Source organism: Procambarus clarkii, chromosome 7 (genome assembly GCF_040958095.1).
Source record: "Procambarus clarkii isolate CNS0578487 chromosome 7, FALCON_Pclarkii_2.0, whole genome shotgun sequence".
NCBI lineage: Eukaryota > Metazoa > Arthropoda > Malacostraca > Decapoda > Cambaridae > Procambarus > Procambarus clarkii.
The window spans coordinates 16,347,961-16,366,358 of record NC_091156.1 but is presented as its reverse complement, the minus strand read 5'-3'; the positions used below and the strand labels follow the sequence as shown (position 1 = coordinate 16,366,358).

Sequence of the window (18,398 nt, the reverse complement as noted above, 5' to 3'; positions counted from 1 at the left end):
GGTGAGTTTTTTCAACAAAACTTTGCAGTTCTTTCCATTCTTCACACATTTTCTTAATGAGGAAGGGACATCCTCTACTGCTTCTACTCACAACTATTTTCTAAGGTTGAACCTTACCACTGGCTTTCTTGGGACCCATGGCAAGATATAATAACAACTTTTATGCTCAAATGGCAAAAAATCCGTGCTGTGCCACCACGAGCTAGGTTGGCTCGTACGCATATCAACACACTTGTTACCCGATGCAACGCTCGTATCCCAATGCAAATTTTCCAACCAAATCCTGCTCGTTACCTGAAAAACTCGTAACCAGGGACACTCCTAATCCGAGGTTCCACTGTATTTACCTAGTTGTACTTCCCTAGTTGTGTTTGCAGAAGTTGAGCTTTGGCTTTTTTGGTCTCACTTCTCACCTGTCATTCGCTCATGTGCAGGTTCCTGTGCCTGCGGGGCTCTATCTTATCTGCACTTGAAGCTGTGTGTGTGGTGTCATCCTCCACCACATCGCTCGCTTCCTCATTTCCGCTTGTCTACTACTCTGACACTGCTAAACTTCTTTCCTATGTCTCTTTACCTCGTTTGGGCTCTCATTCCACTGGTGTCCCCTGGTGCGTGTGCCCCTGGGATCCCATAGTCAGTCTTTCTCTATCTTGTCAATTCCTTTGAGAATCTTAAATGTGGTGATCATATCCTCATAGCTCCTACTCCTTGGTTCGGCTACTGGTCTGGTGGCATACCTTTGCACCTTTTTCCTTTTCGTCTTGTGTTGGGACGTGTCACACAACTCTGTGTTGTTGGCGTGGCTTGTTGGGACATGACTAGTGGCTCTGTGTGTTGTTGTTCGTATCCCTTTCATTCCCGTTTGCTACTTGCCTTCTTCGTTCCTAATCCTTCCTTCTACGCTCTTCTCCCTGGTCGTTGGTGCTGGGGCTTTTCTTCTGGTCTTTTTCTTGTGTTTTCCATTTTCTCATTTTGCCTACACATGGTTGTGTGTTTTGTTAGTGCCTTTTGGCTCTCCTGTTGCCAGGTTTGTGTTCCTGATTTCCTGGCTTACCCCTGCCTTTTGGCATTTTCACGGTCTCTCGGTGTCCCTTCTCTAGAGTCTACGTCGGGACTGTCGTCTCTGATCTCCTGACGGGCTCGCTGGCGTTGGAATATTTTTCTGTACGGCAGACGTTCCATCTCCTCCTTTGCCGGCTTGGGTTTCTGGCTCTGCTGGCTCCATGGTCGCACCCGAGATCTTCCCATGGCTCCAGCTCTTCCTGGGCTCAGTTGGCCAGTGATGGGGTTGGTTCGGTTCTGTCTTTGGTCTCTCACCGTTTGTTGGTGGTTGGGTAACTTCGTTGATGGTGCAACGGAAGGAGGGAAGGAACCAGAGAAGAAGTACCTGCGTGCTTTTTCTTGGCAGCAGTGTGGGGTTTTTTGGCGGTCCTTCCTTTTCCTTCTGTCCCGTCTTAGGTAGCTGCGTTTGTTAGTGTGGTCTTGTCCTTCTCTTGTGGAGGTTCGGGGCCGTCATCATGCCCCATACTGTCGCCTCCTATCGTGCGGTGCTGGCGGAGCCGCTGCAGCTTGTTTTCGGTATTCATGTTACATCTGCTCCATTTCGCAAGCTGTCTCGTGCGTTGTTTCACCTCCGGCCTGCTCATGCACTGCCTGAGCCGTCCTGGTCATTGGACAGAGTGCTCTCTTTTTCTTTCTTCTCCACGGTTTGTTGTGGTCCCTTCGGTTCAGGTTTGTTTCTCGGAGACTCTTTTCTTTTGGCATTGGCCTCTAGGGGTCGGGTCGGTGAGCTTCATCCTCTCCTCTGGCACAAGGGTTTTCTGCTCCTTCGGTTGTGGCGATAGGTTTGTCTGTCTGCAGCCGTCTCCTTCTTTTCTGGCAAAGAATGAGACTGCTGCTTTCCGGAGGCGTCCTTCAGTTGTTGATGTTGGCTGGTCGGGACCGGGGTGCATCATGCTTTGTGTCCGGTTGCGGCCCTCCACCATTATTTGTGTGCCATGGCCTCTGTGTCCAGAGACGCGCTTTGGGTTGATCCGGTTTCCCTTCCTCCCTGTTTGCGGGTGGGTCTCCCAGGTCGTTTGCAGGATTGTTAAGGCCTGTTAATTGTTAATTGCCTGGGGTCTATCCCCATGCCCATGATTTCCAAGTTTGCTGCTCTTGCTGCCGTTTTAGGCAACATGTCCTGGGCTGACATTCGGGTGTGGGTATTTTGGCGGTCGGACAGGGTCCTGGCTGCTCGTTATCTCGTGAACGTTACTGGGCCTAGTGTGTGCCTGTGTCGCATTGGGTCAGCGGTTGCAGCCAGTTGTCTCCACTTCAAGTTGAGGAGTGAGCAGTGACCGCCTCCCGGGTATGTCCCTTTACTTTTCCTCTGTGGGTAGTTAGCTCCGGGGAGCCGAAGGGGCTCCCCCCAGAAAACCAGCGTTGAATGTAATGAAACGCCATTTTTTGGGTGAGACCCGGAGGCCTAAAAATGGGCCTCCCTCCCCCCCCCCCCGGTCGGCGTTTTTTCTTGTGTTTTGACATCCAGCCTCAGAACTGAAGGGTGGATAGCCGGACGTGGATCTGGGGCTCCCCCCCTTTCCCTTCCCGGGGAGGGGGGAGCTGTGCAGATAGCGGCGCGGAGACGTGTGACGTCATGTTCATTTGCTCGTCTCTTTTTGGGGAGTTCTATCCACTTGTTCGGCTTTTGGTAGCAATTTTCACCAGAATAGGGGTTTGTTTTGAGACGCTTACCTTTCTGGGTGCCTGACCCAGTCGATGGCAAACCATAGAATGCTTCCAACCACATGGGGGTTTCTATAGGCCATTGCTCCCCATGCCTCTCTGAGGGGGTCAGGTTCTGGCTCGTGGTCCCTGGTAGGCCCACAGAATTCTATACACATGACTGATGCCAAAGTCTGACATTAGCATATCAGCCTGGATAAGCTCTGGGGAGCCTCCGGGTCTCATCCAGAAAATGGCATTTCATTACATTCAACGCTGTTTTTTCTGTGGGGAGCCCCTACGGCTCCCTGGAGCTTATCGGGCTAATGTATGTTATGTTAGACCGGGACATTAGCTATGGAGTTCAGACCTACCAGGGACCAGCGCCAGAACCTGGCCCCTTCAGAGAGGTTTCAGGGAGCAATGGCCCTGGAAAACCCCATATGGTTGGGGGTTTTCCTTATCTGCCATCGACCGGGGTTAGGCACCCAGAAAGGTAGGCGTAACAAAACAAACCCCACATGGTAAAAAACTACAACAAAAAACCGAACAGAGAGGTAGAAAACTCCCTACAATCCCAAGGAAAACAATCAAACAATCAATTTACTGCCGCGCCGGTCGTCCGCGCAGCCCTCCCCTCCCTGGGAGGGGGAGGGGGGGGGGCCCCGGACCTCACCACGCCGGCTGCCGTCAGTTCGCAAGCTAGTGTCAACCGGGATAGACGCTTCTCTGGCCTCAAATTCCTTGGCGGTGTTTGCCTCGTGTGGCGTTCTCTGCTGCTGTTGTGGTGTGCGGTGGCCAGGAGTACTTCATCAGTGCCGGGGCTGCATGCGCCTAGGGCTTCCTTCCCTAGGCGCCCTGTGAGTACTGCCCTTGCGTGTCAGGGTTATCTTCTCTGGGGCGTTCGGGAACCGCTCCCGTAGAGGTTTTTGCTGCTCGGCATTTGCCTCGCCCTTGGGGCCAGCTGGGGCTTGGGGCCCATGTTTGGCCTTGGGTAGGGAGTGGTGTTGTGCTGGTTAGGGCGTCAAGGTGTTGCACGGCCTGCCACCTAAGCGGCGACCGGTTCCTGTTGCTCTGGGGACGGTGTACTTTTGCGGGGTTTTTCTTTTGTTTTGTTTTTGGTTGCCTGGTGGAGGTGCTGCCTCGTGGGCCCATAGTTTCCCTGGTATTGTTTTGGTGGCCCTCTGCTAGGCCCCCGTGCTTGTACACATCCCAGGGGTTTTCAGTATTATCATTTACCCGTGTTTTGTTTGGGTTTCTTAACCGGTTAGCAACACCTTGCCCAGGCTTCCCGTAGTTGCTACCCTACGGGCCCTGGAAACCCCTGTCGGGGCTCGGGGACCCATGGATGCGTCTCCCGAGTTCCAGCCTGCCTTGTGCGGGTTTGAAGGTTGCAGTGTGCCCTTGTCTCAGGGTGACAGTCACCTGTTTTGCCTCCGTCATGCTGCCTGTTGGGTCAATGACACCTTTGACCCGGAGTCTTGTGAGTCCTGTTCTCTGCTTGTGCTCAGGTTTTACTCTGAGGATGTTCCTATTAGAGTACAGGCAGCATCAGCGTTGCATGTTAGATTTAGGTTATTGCAACGCGCTAGGTCGGTTTCCCGCCTGGATGCCCCGAGGCTGCCCCGTTTTGGCTTTAGGGACCCTGACCTGGGGGCGTTGGTTGCTATGGCTTTGACTCCTACGCCCTCTGGTCCTTCCCCTGTGGTTCTTCCTGCACCTCCCCCCCCTGTGTCCGGCTCCGAAACGTATGCGGTGTTCGGCCTTGGCACAGGATTTAGTTGGTGGAGAGACTCGGGCTGCTTCGGGGGGCTGCCCCATCCGGGTCGGGGACGGAGGCATTTGAGCCGGTTCCTCCTGCCGAGGCTTCTGGGTCCCACCAGCAGACCCCCTTCTTGTCTGCCTTTCCCTTGGACTCTACCTTTTCTTCAGGGGTAGAGGGTTTGGAGGACGGCTCTGCCCCGGGTCCCGACGTAGGGGATCCTGGGGCTGGGGAGGAGTCGGCCTGGGGGCCTTGGGCCCCCTGTGACCCTGCTTGGGTGCTTTTGCCTTCCCATGGGGTTTATTGTTGCAGGGGGAGGGGTTTTCTTACCCTCCCTCCCTGTATGAGTATGATTTGGGTTCGGCTCCTCCCCGGGTTCGGTTCCGGGCGCCTTTGGGTACCTCGGCTCCGTCTTTACAGGGGTTTGCTACTTCCCGTCTCTCCGCGAAGGTGGCACGGGAAGCTCTTGCTGCATATCTCTTGCGAGACCCGGGTTATGCCTCCCCAATGGATCCGTCCTCGTTTGAGTTCGGTTCTTCTTCCCGTTTTTGGGTGCGTTTGGAGGTTCCGGGGTCTTCCTGGCTAGCAGACTGCCCTTTCTTTTCGTTGGGGGTGTGGCATGGGTTCTGTCGGACCCGCACGCTTGATTGGCGGGAGACTGCTACTTTTATGCAGGTTTACCTGGGGGGGCGAGTTTGAGCACCTTAATGCGTGCTTATTCGCTCCTGTGCTTTCTCGGGATGTTGGCCTTTTCCAGCTTCACGTGCAGGTTCCTCAGCTTTCGGCTTCCTTGGTTGCAGAGGAGTTGCGCTCCCGTGGGCATTTGGCTTCGGTCTTGCGTTTCTTTTCCCTTCTCGAGCTCTCTTCTGCTTGGCTCGAGGAGGATGTGGGAGCGTTGAGTGAAGGGTCTTCGTCCGGGGCGCTTTCTTCGGCAGCTAGGGCGTCGGCTGCACTGTTGAAGCTCTTTGCGCCCATCCTGAAGGAAGCGGTGTCTCTGTTTTTTGCTTCTCGTCTCGCGTGCCGTCAGGCTGTGCTCGCCCTCTCTTTGGAATCTGCTTGGGCCCTGGCTCTTAGGTTTTCGTCTCCTTTTTGTCCGTTGCTGTTTGCAGACTCTGCAGTGTCCCAGTTTCTGCATGCGGCTTCGGCTAGTTGTCGTCCTATGGCGGACTTGTTGATTCTCCGGAGCGGTCGTTCTCGGCAGTTTCGGAGGGGTCGTGCCAGGGTTTCGGGTTCCGCTGGTCGAGGTGGGCCTTTGGTGCCAGTTTCTGAGCCGTTGTTCCCTTCGGGGCCAGCGTCGTATGGTCGGCGCAGTGATCGCCCTGTTCGACGGTTGGGTTCTCATAAGGGTCGTCGGCCCTTTCGCAGTTTGCCCCGTTGACGGGGCGATGGGGGGGGAGGCTCGCTCTGTTTGCTCACGCTTGGTCCCACGATTTGTGGGCCTTTTCGGTCGTGTCATCCGGCCTGCGGTGACGTTGGGCGACTCGTCCAAACAGGGCTAACAGGACATTCGGGGCTAACAGGGCAGGTCTCTTCTCCTGCGCTTCGTCAAGTCATCTTGGAGTGGGTGCGCTTGGGCGTGGTCGAAACGACTACGTCCCTCAGGTGGGTTTCCCGCCTGTTTCCAGTGCCGAAACGGGACTGTGCGGATCTGAGGTTCATTCTGGACTTGTCCCGTCTGAACCCCTGGATTCCTTGCCCCTCCTTTCGGATGACTACTCTGTCTCAGGTCCGGCTTCTGTTGGAGCCGGGTGCCTGGATGGTGTCCCTGGACCTCAAGGACGCGTATTGGCACGTTCCTATTCATCCGGGGTTCAGGGACTAGTTAGGCTTCGTGGTAGGGCGTCACACTTACCGTTTTCGATGCCTACCTTTTGGCCTGAATCTGGCACCTCGCGTTTTCACGCGTCTGACCCGAGTTGTGGTGACCCGTCTGCGTCTTCTGGGGATTCGGGTTTTGGCCTACCTCGACGACTGGCTGGTGTGGGCTCCCAGTCGGTCTGCTTGTCTGCTCGCCAGGGATATGGTTCTTTCCCAGCTCGCCAGGTTCGGGTTCCTGGTGAACTGGAGGAAGTCCCATCTGGTTCCATCCCAGGTTCGGACCTGGCTGGGTCTTGTTTGGGATTCTCGGACCGCTTCCTTGTCTCTCCCTCCGGTGGCGTTGCGGCGGCTGCGGGACCGCCGTTTGCTGTTTCTGAGGGGGTCCCGGGTCACTCGGCGGTTGCTCGAGCGGTTGTGCAGGAGTCTGAACTTCGCCATGCTAGTCTACCCGCCGGGTCGGGTTTGGCTTCGGCGTCTGTTTTGGTTCCTTCGGGGGCGTCCTTTCCGCCTCTCTCGCGATCGTTGGGTTCGCCCTCCGGGGGTCTTATGTCGGTTACTGCGTCACCAACTTCCTCTAAGGGTTTTTCGGGGTTCAATGCCTTGGCGCCTTCCCGAACCATCGCTCGATGTGTTCACGGACGCGTCGTCTCTCAGCTGGGGCTTTGTGACCAGTGCTCACCAGGCAGGCCAGGGACGGTGGGGTCCGTCCTTCCATCGGGCTCACAGCACGGTTCGGGAGTTCGCGGCTGTCTGGTTCGCGCTTCGGAGGATTCGGGTCGCTCGGGGATCGACCATTCGCCTCCATTCGGACTGTTCTCCGGTGGTTCATTGCCTGAACCGCGGGGGTTCTCTTCGGTCCTTGGCTCTTTGGGGTTGGTCCTTTCGAGTGGTTCGTCTGCTGGATTCTCGGGGTTTGGCTCTCCGTGCGGTTCACGTCCGGGGAGTGTCAAACGTTCTGGCGGACGGTCTGTCTCGCTTCCTTCCCCTGTCCACGGAATGGACGGTCGACGACGACTCGTTTCGTTGGATCTGCCAGACGTACGGTCTCCCAGATGTGGACCTCTTCGCGTCGGTGTGGTCCCGGCGTCTCCCTATATATGTGACGCCCTTCCCCGACTGCGAGGCGTTCGCGGTGGATGCCTTTCGGCTGGACTGGTCGAGGTGGGGTTACCTGTACCTCTTTCCTCCGGTCCAGCTGTTGCTTCGGGTTCTGGTTCGGTTAGAGACGTTCCCGGGGAGAGTAGTCCTCGTGGCCCCTTGGTGGCCGGCCCAGCCTTGGTTTCCGGTGCTTTTGGCTCGGTGTCCGAACCCGGGGCGTTTCCCGCGGCTCCGCCTCTTTCAGCAGGTCGGCCCGATCCGGTACGGGGCTGGTTCGACCTTCTCCTCTGCTCTTCGCGTCTGGTCTTTTTGACGCGGGTGTATCACCATTTCTATGGTGATCAGGTGGCTTCTTTGATGGTGTCCCACCTGAGAGCTTCGTCTAGGCGACAGTATGAAGTTTCCTGGCGTTCCTTTCGCCATTTTCTGGCTCTTCGTAGGTTGTCTTTTCTTTCGGATCGGGTTGTTTTGTCCTTTCTTACTTTGCTTTTTCAGGACCGTCATTTGATGCCTAATACTGTCGCCTCGTATCGTGCGGCGCTGGCGGAGCCGCTCAAGCTAGCTTTCGGGGTGGACGTCACATCCACCCCGTTTCGTAAGCTTTCCCGTGCTATGTTTCACCTCCGGCCTGCTCATGCGCCGCCTGAGCCGTCCTGGTCCTTGGACAGGGTGCTCTCTTATCTTTCCTCTCCTCGGTTTGTGGTGGCCCCTTCGGTTCCTGATTGTTTTTCCAAGGCTTTGTTTTTGTTGGCATTGGCCTCTGGGGGCCGGGTAGGGAAGCTTCATGCTCTCCTCCGGCACAGGGGTTTCTGCTCTTTTGGTCCTGGGGGTAGGTTTGTCCGTTTGCAGCCTTCTCCGTCCTTTCTGGCGAAGAACGAGACGGCTGCTTTCCGGAGGGGTCCGTGGGTCATTGATGCTTGGTTGGTTCGGCCGGGGGTGCATCATGTGTTGTGTCCTCATGTTGCTGCACTTCGCCGTTACCTGCGCGCTTCAGCCGGAGTGGCTGGGGATGCGCTTTGGGTTGATCCGGTTTCCCTCGTTCCCTGTTCCAGGGCTCGGGTCTCCCAGGTTGTCCGCAGGGTTATTAAATCTAGCCAGCCTGCGGTTTATCCTCGCGCCCATGACGTTAGGAAGTTTGTGGCTTTGGCTGCCGTGTTTGGTAATATGTCTTGGGCTCATATTCGGGCGCGTGGATTTTGGAAGTCGAACAGGGTCCTGGCCGCCCGTTATTTGGTGAACGTCCCTGCTCCTCGTCGTTCTTGTGTTGCTTTGGGTCGCAGGTTGCAGCCAGTTGTCTCGACTTCGAGTTGAGGAGTTTGTGGCCGCCGCCTCCCGGGTAAGTCCCCTTTTTTCCTTCTCTTTGGGTATGTAGCTCCAGGGAGCCGTAGGGGCTCCCCACAGAAAACCAGCGTTGAATGTAATGAAACGCCATTTTCTGGGTGAGCCCCGGAGGCTCCCTGGATACCCTCCCTCCCATCCGGTCGGCGGGATTTTTCGCGTTGGTTGAAGCCTAGTTTCCGAACTGACGGCAGCCGGCGTGGTGAGGTCCGGGGCATCCCCCTCCCCCTCCCGGGGAGGGGAGGGCTGCGCGGACGACCGGCGCGGCAGTAAATTGATTGTTTGATTGTTTTCCTTGGGATTGTAAGGAGTTTTCTACCTCTCTGTTCGGTTTTTTGTTGTAGTTTTTTACCATGTGGGGTTTGTTTTGTTACGCCTACCTTTCTGGGTGCCTAACCCCGGTCGATGGCAGATAAGGAAAACCCCCAACCATATGGGGTTTTCCAGGGCCATTGCTCCCTGAAACCTCTCTGAAGGGGCCAGGTTCTGGCGCTGGTCCCTGGTAGGTCTGAACTCCATAGCTAATGTCCCGGTCTAACATAACATACATTAGCCCGATAAGCTCCAGGGAGCCTCCGGGGCTCACCCAGAAAATGGCGTTTCATTACATTCAACGCTGGTTTTTTGCCTGGAGGGTCTGCCTTTTGATCCCCCTTTGCTGTTCTAGGGATATTTATATATATATTTCCTGTTTTGGTGGTACCCCTCGCTTGGCCCCTGTGAGTGGACACGTCCCGAGAGTTCAGCTTTTAGAAGTTTGTTTGGTAGACTTGGGCGCTGGTTGGCAGTACCCTGCCTGGGTTTCCCTTAACGTATAACCAAGTCTAAGGGCCCTGGGAAACCCCACGGGGGCTACATGGTCCAATGGATGTGACCCCTGAGTCCCCCCCCCGTCGTATCTTGCGTATTTAAAGGTTGCTCTGTCCCCTTGTCTCAGGGTGACACTCACCGGTTGTGCCTCTACCATGCTGCCTGTTGGGTCGGTGATTTTTTTGACCCGGAGTTGTGCGATGTGTTTTGTCTTTATGTGCTCCCGTTCACACGCGCTACTGCTCATGATATGCGGGTGCAGGCATCTGAAGCATTGCATGCTAGGTTAGGTTGCTGCAACCTGCTAGGTTGGTTGTGGTCCCGGATACCCCGAGATTGCTCTGTTTTGGTTATCGAGGTCCGAACATGGGGGTGGAAGTCGCTATGGCTCTGGTTCCTTCCCTCCTCCTAGTCCTTCCCCTTCTGTTATGCATACGTCCTTCCCCCTTGCCTCTGGCTCCGACCCGTCGGCTAGTTTCGGGGTTGGGGGCAGGGTCTGGTCGAGTTAAGGCTCAGGCGGTCTCGAGGGTTTCCTCTTCCGGGATGGCGCTGGAGGCATTGGAGCCTGTTCCTCCAGTTGTGCTGTATGGGTCTGACCAGTGGGCTCCCTTCCTTGGTGTTTTGTATGGCTGCCCCGGCTTTTACTTTTAAGGCTGGGGCTTTGAGGGGGACGGCTCGGCCCCGGGTCCTGCCATGGAGGTTTCTGGGGTTGGGGAAGGGTTGCCTGGGGGGCTTAAGCCATGTTTTGTCGCTCTTGGGTATTTGTACCCTCGGAGTGGGGCTTGCAGTTCCTCAGAGTGGGGTTTTCCTTCCCCCTCTGCGTTCATATTGCTTCGGGTCTACCCCTCCCTGGGTTCGGTTCCGTGTCCCTTCGGGTCCATCCGTTCCGTCATGCCTGGGGGGGGGGGCTTTTCACCCCTTTCCTCATCTTTTTCATGCTTATGTCGGGATACTGTACCCGTCATATCGGGATGCCTGCACCCTGCTTGGTCAGGGGTGTCTTTGGGCCTGTATGTGCCTCCATGCATTTGTGCTTGCTTGTCACAGTTCTCGTTGGTTCGCAAACCTCTTCAGTACTTCCAATATTATTGGAACATCTGTTGACTTTCGGTGAAGTTTCCGTCCGGTCCTTTTTCAGACTCATTGGTCCCCTTCCGTCCTCCTTGTCTTTCGATTCTGTTTTGCCTTCTTTTGTATTCACATCGTCTCTCCTTCCTGTTTCTTTATTCCTCATATTCGTTACTCACACCTTGCTGGTGTATGTACAATATGTGTACATACGACTGGTGTGTCACATATGGTGTGGTGTGCTACATGTGTACGACTGGTGTACGAGCCGCGCTACCCGCAAGATGGGTAGTGTGGTTCGTATCTCGGGCGCTGGGGCCGGGGTGATTGTTTTGTTTTTGGCCGGTGTACACATGTGTTGGTGTTCCGCGCCTTTTCTCGTGGTTTGCTATGCCTTTCTCGCTCATCTTCTCTCTCCAGTCATCGCCCCCTGGATACTGGGGGTGTTCTGGATTATATATGCGGGAAATCACCTCGTTCTTTTCTCTGCTTACGGGTGTGGGGTGACTCAGAGTGGCGCCACCTCCACCTCTGTCCTACACCTCATCTCCTGCTGGGCACGCAACTCTGGACATACTAGTGATGCTCCTAGTATGTTACTCGGCTCAACTGTGCCGTGACATAGTCATATCTCCGCTCTGCAGGTGAGATTGTACAGTCTGGCGACTCTGTCGCCCAGGCGCTGGTTCTCGAATTTTGGTGGGGTGTTGGTGTTGTGTGTGTTTTGCTTGGCCACTTTGTGTGAGTCTTCCCAGTGGCCTGCCTTGGTCAGTGTATCTTGTTCTTAGTTACACTGTGGGATGCAGCCCTGGTATTCGTTGCCTTTTGTTTAGTCTTTAGGCGCCTGAAATGTTTCTTTATATCTGGACACTCCTTCGTTGCCTCAGTCCTTGCTGTCTGTTCATTCTTTCCTTGCCTTGGTCTATGCTCTCTAGACGCTCCTAACTTGCCTGTCTTTCGGTGCCTGGCTGCACTGTTTTATACATTGGTGTCTCTCTGTATATGTGGTTGGTTGTGTACCTTACGGTACCAGCTGCTACTTAGGTCTTCTTCGTTTGTCATGTTCATTGTACTCTCTTGTCCCTAGCTCCCGGTGCATTGACAGTTTTTCGGGTCTTTTCATTACCTAATTCCGTATTTCCTACCTTTATACTACATATTGTGGTGTATCTTGGTAGGTGCTTATTGGCTATACTGATGTTGGTACTGAGTTGCCCTCTGTACATGTTCAGCTCCCTGATTTTGGGTTGCCCCAGTGTTCAGTTCTGAACCTGCATTCTTTCCTTTTCCTTGTATGTCCCTGCCAGTTTTTCTCCTCACCGAGTTGTACTCCCTTAGTTGTGCTTTCGGGAGTTGAGCTCCTCTTTGTTTCCTGCCTCTCGACTCTGTCGTTCTATTGGTGTACAGATTCCTGAGCCTACTAGGCTCTATCATCTATACGTTTGGACCTGTGTCTGGAGTCTGCCTCCACCACATCACTGCCTATTGCATTACATCGGTTCATTGCTCTGACACAGCAAAGGTTCTTTCTACCGTCCCTCTGGCTCAATTGGGTACTCGGTTCCACCTGTGTCCCCCTTCTTCGCGTACCACCCATGTTGACCGATTTTTCTGCCCTTTCTCTTCCTCTGAGAATTTTGTGGGTAGTGTTCATGTCTTCCCTCCCTCTTCCGTCTTCGTGTCGTGAGCTGCATTTCCCGCAGCCTGTCCTCGAAACTCTTGCCTCTTCACTCTGGGACTACCCTAGTGGCGTACCTCTGTACTTTTTCAAGTTTAATCTTGTGCTTGACGGGGTACGGGGTCCATGCTGGGGCTGCATGCTCCAGGATTGGTCTTTTATATGTTGGTATACAAGGTGCTTGCACTGTCTGTGGGTGGATGTTGATTCAGATCATCGACTCTTGCCCCTACGGTTCCTTTTCGTTGGGACAGGAGGAGCTCATTTTCTGGTCCTGGCTACAGCTTTTGTGTTCCTTTCACGGCCATTCCTTTTGTTTTAGTGCGTCCTGCGTCGTTCTTCCCTGCTGGAGCTGGTTGTGCTGCTCCTGCAGGTTGCGAGGTCGCTGTTTATTGCTTCACGTTTCGATTTGTGGTCCTCGTTTCCTTGTTGGCCTCTTCCTGGTTCCCTGGCAGCCGTTCCTTATGGTTCTTTGCCAGCCTTGGTTGAGGGCGCTTATTTGCTCGGTGTTCGATCCTGAGGGTCTTCCCGCGGCTCTGCCTCTTTTTGCGGATCGGTCCAGTCCGATCCGGACAAGGGGGTCCAGCCCCCTTGTCTCAGGGCGACGCTCATTGTTTTTGCCTCCTGTTGGATCGGTGTCACATTCGACCCAAAGTCCTGCGAGCTTTGTTGCTTGTATGTGACTCAGTTCACCCAATCTGATAATGATATTATTCGGGTGCAAGCAGCTCGCTTGTTGCAGGATAGGTTTAAGTTACTGCAGCGCACTAGGTTGGTCGCTTCCCCAGATGCCTTGAGGCTGCCCCATTTTGTTTATAGGGACCCGGATTTAGGGGTGTTGGTCACTTCAGCCTTAGTTCCGTCTGCGCCCCTCGTTCTTTCCCTGCTGTGGTTCAATTCGGCCCCCCCCCCTTCCCTCCTGCTTCCGGCTCCTAAGCGTCTGAGGGCTTCGGGGTCGGGGCAGGGTTTAGAGGTTTCTGAGACTCGGGCGGTTTCGGGGGTTGCCCCTTCCGGGGTGGCTGCAGAGGCATTCGAGTCGGTTCCTCCTGCCGTAGCTCCGGGATCTGACCAGTGGGCCCATCCTCTTCCTGCTATACCGGCTGCCCTGGCTTTTTCTTGTGAGGCAGGGGATTTAGAGGACGACTCTGCCCCTGGGCCTAAGGTGGAGGTTCCCAGGGTTGGGGAGGAGCTGACTTGGGGGCCTTGGGCCTCATTAGACTCCGCCTGGGTTTTCCGACTCTCTGAGTGGGGCTTTCTGTTACAAGGAGTGGGGTTTTCTTTTTCCCCCTCTGCGTACGACTTGGATTTGGGTTCGGCTCCTCCCCAGGTTTGGTTCCGTGTCCCTGCAGGTCCTTCGGTTCCATCTTTCCAGAGGTTTTCAGCTTCCTGCATCACTCCGCCTCAGGTGCAGTCGGCCATTGCAGCTTACCTCCTGCGCAACCCGGATTATGCCTCTATAATGAATCCGTCTTCCTTCAGGTTTGGGTCATCATCTCCATACTGGGTTTATTATGAGGTTCCGGAGTCGTCCTGGCTAGCGGACTGCCCTTTGTTTTCGCTGGGTGCGTGTGACACCTTCTGTCGTACCCACATACTGGAATGGCGTGAGGCGTTGACTCTGGTCCAGGTTTACCTGGGGGGCGACTTTGCGCATCTTAATGAGTGCCTTTTCACTCCAGCTCTTCTGCAGGATGTTGGCGCGGTTCAGCTTCACGTGCAGGTTCCCTCCTTGTCGGCAGCGCTTGTGGCTGAGGACTTGCCCGCACGGGGCTTGTTGGCTTCGGTCCTGTGCTTTTTTCCCTCCATGAGCTGTCTTCGGATTGGCTTTTGGAAGATGTAGAGGTGCTTGGGGCCGTTCCTGGGTCTAGTGCCTTGGCCTCGGCTGCTCATGCGTCGTCTACATTTCTGAAGCTGTTTGTGCCGATCGTGCAGAATGCACTGTTGTGGTTTTTTGCTGTGTGCCTCACGTGTCAGCAGGTGGTGCTCGCTTCCTCCTTGGAATCCGCTTGGGCGGCTGGCTCTTAGATTGTCTGCACCGTTTTGTCCTTTGCTGTTTGCTGCTTCTGCGGTCGAACAGTATATGCAGACGGCTTCTTCCAGCTGCCGCCCGATGTCTGACCTTTTGGTTCTCCGGAGATTCAGGGTGGGTTTCTCCCGGGGGGGTCGTGCTAGGGACTGCGGTTCTGCCCATCGAAGTGGGCCACAGGTGCCAGTTTCAGAGCCGGTGCAGTCTTCGAACTGGGCTGGGTCTGGTCGGTGCGGTGCTCACTCGGTGCAGAGGTCTGATTCTCGTCAGGGGGCATGGGCCCCTTTCGCGGTTCGCCCCATTGACGGGGCGATGAGGGGGGGGGGCTTGCTCTGTTGTCTCAGGCCTGGTCTCACAATTTGTTGGCTTTTTTGGATCGTTTACGACGGCCTGCGGTGGCGTTGGATGATTCCTTCTCCTTCAGGGTGTTCGGGGCTGGCAGAGCAGGCCTCATCTCCTGCGCTCTGTTGGGTCATCTTGGAGTGGGTGCTCTTGGGCGTGGTCGAAACGACGACATACCTCAGGTGGGTTTCCCACTTGTTTCCAGTTCCGAAACGGGACTGTATGGACCTGCGGTTCATTCTAGACTTGTTCCGTTTGAACCCCTGGGTTTTTTGTCCCCTCCTTGTGGATGACCACTCTGTCCCAGGTCCGGCTTCTTTTGGAGCCTGGTGCTTGGATGGTGTCCCTGGACTTCAAAGACACGTATTGGCACATCCCGGTTCATCCGAGGTTCAGGGACTGACTCGGTTTGTGGTGGGGTATCAGAGTTACCGCTTTCGTTGTCTCCCGTTCAGGTTGAACCTGGCACCTCGCGTGTTCACAAGTCTCACACAGGTCGTTGTGGCCCATCTGCGTCTGTTAGGTGTTCGGGTGTTGGCTTACCTTGACGACTGGCTGGTTTGGGCTCCCAGCCGGTCCGTGTGTATGTGCTCGCCAGGGGTGTGGTGCTTTCCCTGCTAGCCAGGTTCGGGTTCCTGGTGAACTGGCGGAAGTCCCATCTGGTACCCTCCCAGGATCGGTCCTGGCTGGGCCTTGTGTGGGACTCTCGGACCGCTTCCTTGTCTCTTCCTCCGGAATCTTTCCTTAGGCTGCGGTCCCGCATACGCTTGTTTCTGGGGGCTCCCAGGTCGTTGCTCGAGGGTGATGGAGAACCCCATCAACCAGGGTCTGTTCGTGAGCCTGAACTTTGCGATGATGGTCTACCCGCCGGGTATGGCTTCGTTGGCTGTTCTTCTCTCTTCGGGGACGTCCCTTCCACCTCTCGATTGCTGTGTTCGACCCTCCGGGGGCCTTACTTCGGCTGCTGCGTCACCGGCTTCCTCTTCGGCTTTTTCTAGGTTCAATGCCTTGGGCGCCTACCTGAGCCCTCGCTCAATGTGTTCACGGACACATTGTCTCTCGGCTGGGGCTTTGTGACAGGCCGGCCAGGGGCGGTGGGGTTTGTCCTTCCGTCGGGCCCACAGCATGGTGCGGGAGATTGCATTGTTGTGGTTTGCGCTTCGGAGGGTTTAGGTCGCCCGTGGATCGACGATCCGGCTCCATTTGGACTGGTCCCCGGTGGTTCATTGCCTGAACCGAGGGATGATCGCTTCGGGTGACTCGTCAGCTGAGTTCTCGGGGTTTAGCTTTCCTGGCTGTTCACGTCCTGGGGGTGTCCAACGTCCTGGCGGATGGCCTGTCCCGATTCGTTCCCCTGTCTATGGAATGAACGGTCGATGCCGACTCATTTAGTTGGCTCTGCCATACGTTCGGGCACCCGGAGGTGCACCTCTTCGTATCGGCTTGGTCGAGGCGTCTTCTGGTATATTTGGCGCTCTTCCCCGACCACGCGGCTGTCGGAATCAATGCCTTTTGGCAGGACTGGTCGAGGTGGGGTTTCCTGTACTTCTTTCCTCCAGTGCAGATGTTGTCCTAGGTCCTGGCTCGCTTGGAGAATTACCAGGGGTGAGTTGTCCTCTTGGCCCTGTGGTGGCCAGCCCAGCTGTGGTTTCAGGCGCTGCTTGCCCGATGTTCGAACCCGGAGGTTTTTCCACGACTCTGCCTCTTTCAGAAGATCATCCCAGTCCGTTACGATACTGGTTCGCTCTTCTCCTCGAGTCTTCGCGTTTGATATTTTTGACTCGGGTTTATCACCATTTGTATGGTGATTAGGTGGCTTCGTTAATGGTGTCCCACTCTTTGTCATATAACGCTTTGAAACTACTGACGGTCTTGGCCTCCACCATCTTCTCACCTAACTTGTTCTAACCGTCTACCACTCTGTTTGCGAAAGTGAATTTTCTTATATTTCTTTGGCATCGTTACGCAAGCTGTCTCGTGCATCTCGGGCCTGTGTTGCTTTCGGTCGGCGGCTACAATCTGTCTCGACTTCAAATTGAGGTGTGGAGCACCAACCGTCTCCTGTGTAAGTCCTCTTTTTTCCTTAATCTTTGGTGAAGTAGCTCATGGAACCCATAGGGGCTCCCCCCAGCGCTTGAATGGCTTTCGTTTCATTAAAAGCGTTTCATTACAGCGTTGAATGTAATGAAACGTCATTTTCTGGGTGAGTCCTGGAGGCTTCCTCCCTCCCTCCCTCCCTCCCTCCCTCCCTCCCTCCGGTCGGCGGTTTTCACGTATTTTGATATCCAGCCATGGAACTGGAGGTGTGGATCGCCAGCACGGAGGTCTGAGGCTACCCCTTTCCTCTCCCAGGGAGGGGTGAGTTGCACAGACATGCGGCGCGGCTCGTGTGATGTCATGCTTGTTTGCTCGTTTTCCCTTGGGAAAGTTCTGTCCACTTGTTCCGTTATTTTCGTTGGTTTCACCAGAATACGAGTTTGTTTTGGGGCACTTACCTTTCTGGGTGCCTGTCCCGGTCGATGACAGATATAGAATGCTCCAAAATCACATGTGCATTTCTATAAGCCATAGCTCTGGTGGGCAGGTTCTGGCCGTGGTCCCCGTAGGCCTAGAACTCCACCCACATCGACTGATGCTAAACGTTAGGACTATCCCTATCAGCCTGGATAGCTCTGGGGAGCCTCCGGCACTCGCCTAGAAAATGGCGTTTCATTACATTCAACGCTGTTTTTTTTTTTTTTTTTTTTTTTTTTTTTTTTTTTTTTTTTTTTTTAGATTACCATGCAGTAGTTTTACATTTTTGCAAATGATGACATTAGAAATATTATCACCAGCCAACTGTTGTTCTTTTCTCAAATCAGTAAAAATTTCTCAACCTCTTAAATTGTCCAGGATCTTTATTTCTTTCACTCCTTCAGCAGCATAAACTCCTTCAGTGGCCTCTTTATTTTTTAGTATCATAGAAGTTTTAGATTTAGGCATGCCAAACTCGGTAGCAAGAACAGACATGCGAACACCACTCATATTTTGCTGTAAGTTATTTTTTCATCTCTATCATGGTTCTAAATCATTTTCGTTTCATTTGGCTCTTATCACTAACCTTCTTAGGTGCCAAGATGACTTATTTATACTAAGAATATATAAAAATATAGAAAAAAACACAAGGGAGTTTACAGAGAAGTTTAATGGGGTTGTGCACTGAATGACAGCTACTGGAAACTGACTAACTATGTTCTTTACACATATGTTTATTTGTAACATAAACATATGTTTGCTTGTACATAAACGAGCAAACGGTCGACTATCGAGCAATTGTTTTTTCTGAAGAAAGTTTTTGAGTGTCGAGGTTTGTCTTTATATATAAATTACTGCACCAGTCACACAGCAGCAAACAGGGAGGCTGGGACCCCTCTTCCTGTGGTACATGTCCAGGTCATATTTATTTACTGTTTGTATAAATGTGCCAGAAGTTTACTTTGTTTGCTTTTTTGTGTGAACACTGTGCTAATTTTTTGTCACGCCTCAAAAATCTTTGTCAACAAATATATAGTGTACAAACATGATGTCAAACATTGTAGTTATTTTTGTTATTTTGTTTAGTTTGTGTGATCCATTTCATAAAAATGTATGCCGTTTATGCCATTAAAAATTAATTCCCATGGAAGTCTTAAGGTTTTGAGGTTGATGTAATTTTCCTAATGAATATTACACACTAAAGAGATCTAATTATAATTGTTGTATGCAGCTGGTCA

The 18,398-nt window shown here is 53.9% G+C and overlaps 1 protein-coding gene across 5 annotated transcripts in view; it reads left to right on the top strand.

Moving 5' to 3' along the window:
- The window catches only part of LOC123761409 (6-phosphofructo-2-kinase/fructose-2,6-bisphosphatase), a 274,084-nt gene that overhangs the window by 105,756 nt on the left and 149,930 nt on the right, over window positions 1–18,398 (top strand). The gene's annotated exons all lie outside the window — the stretch shown is intronic.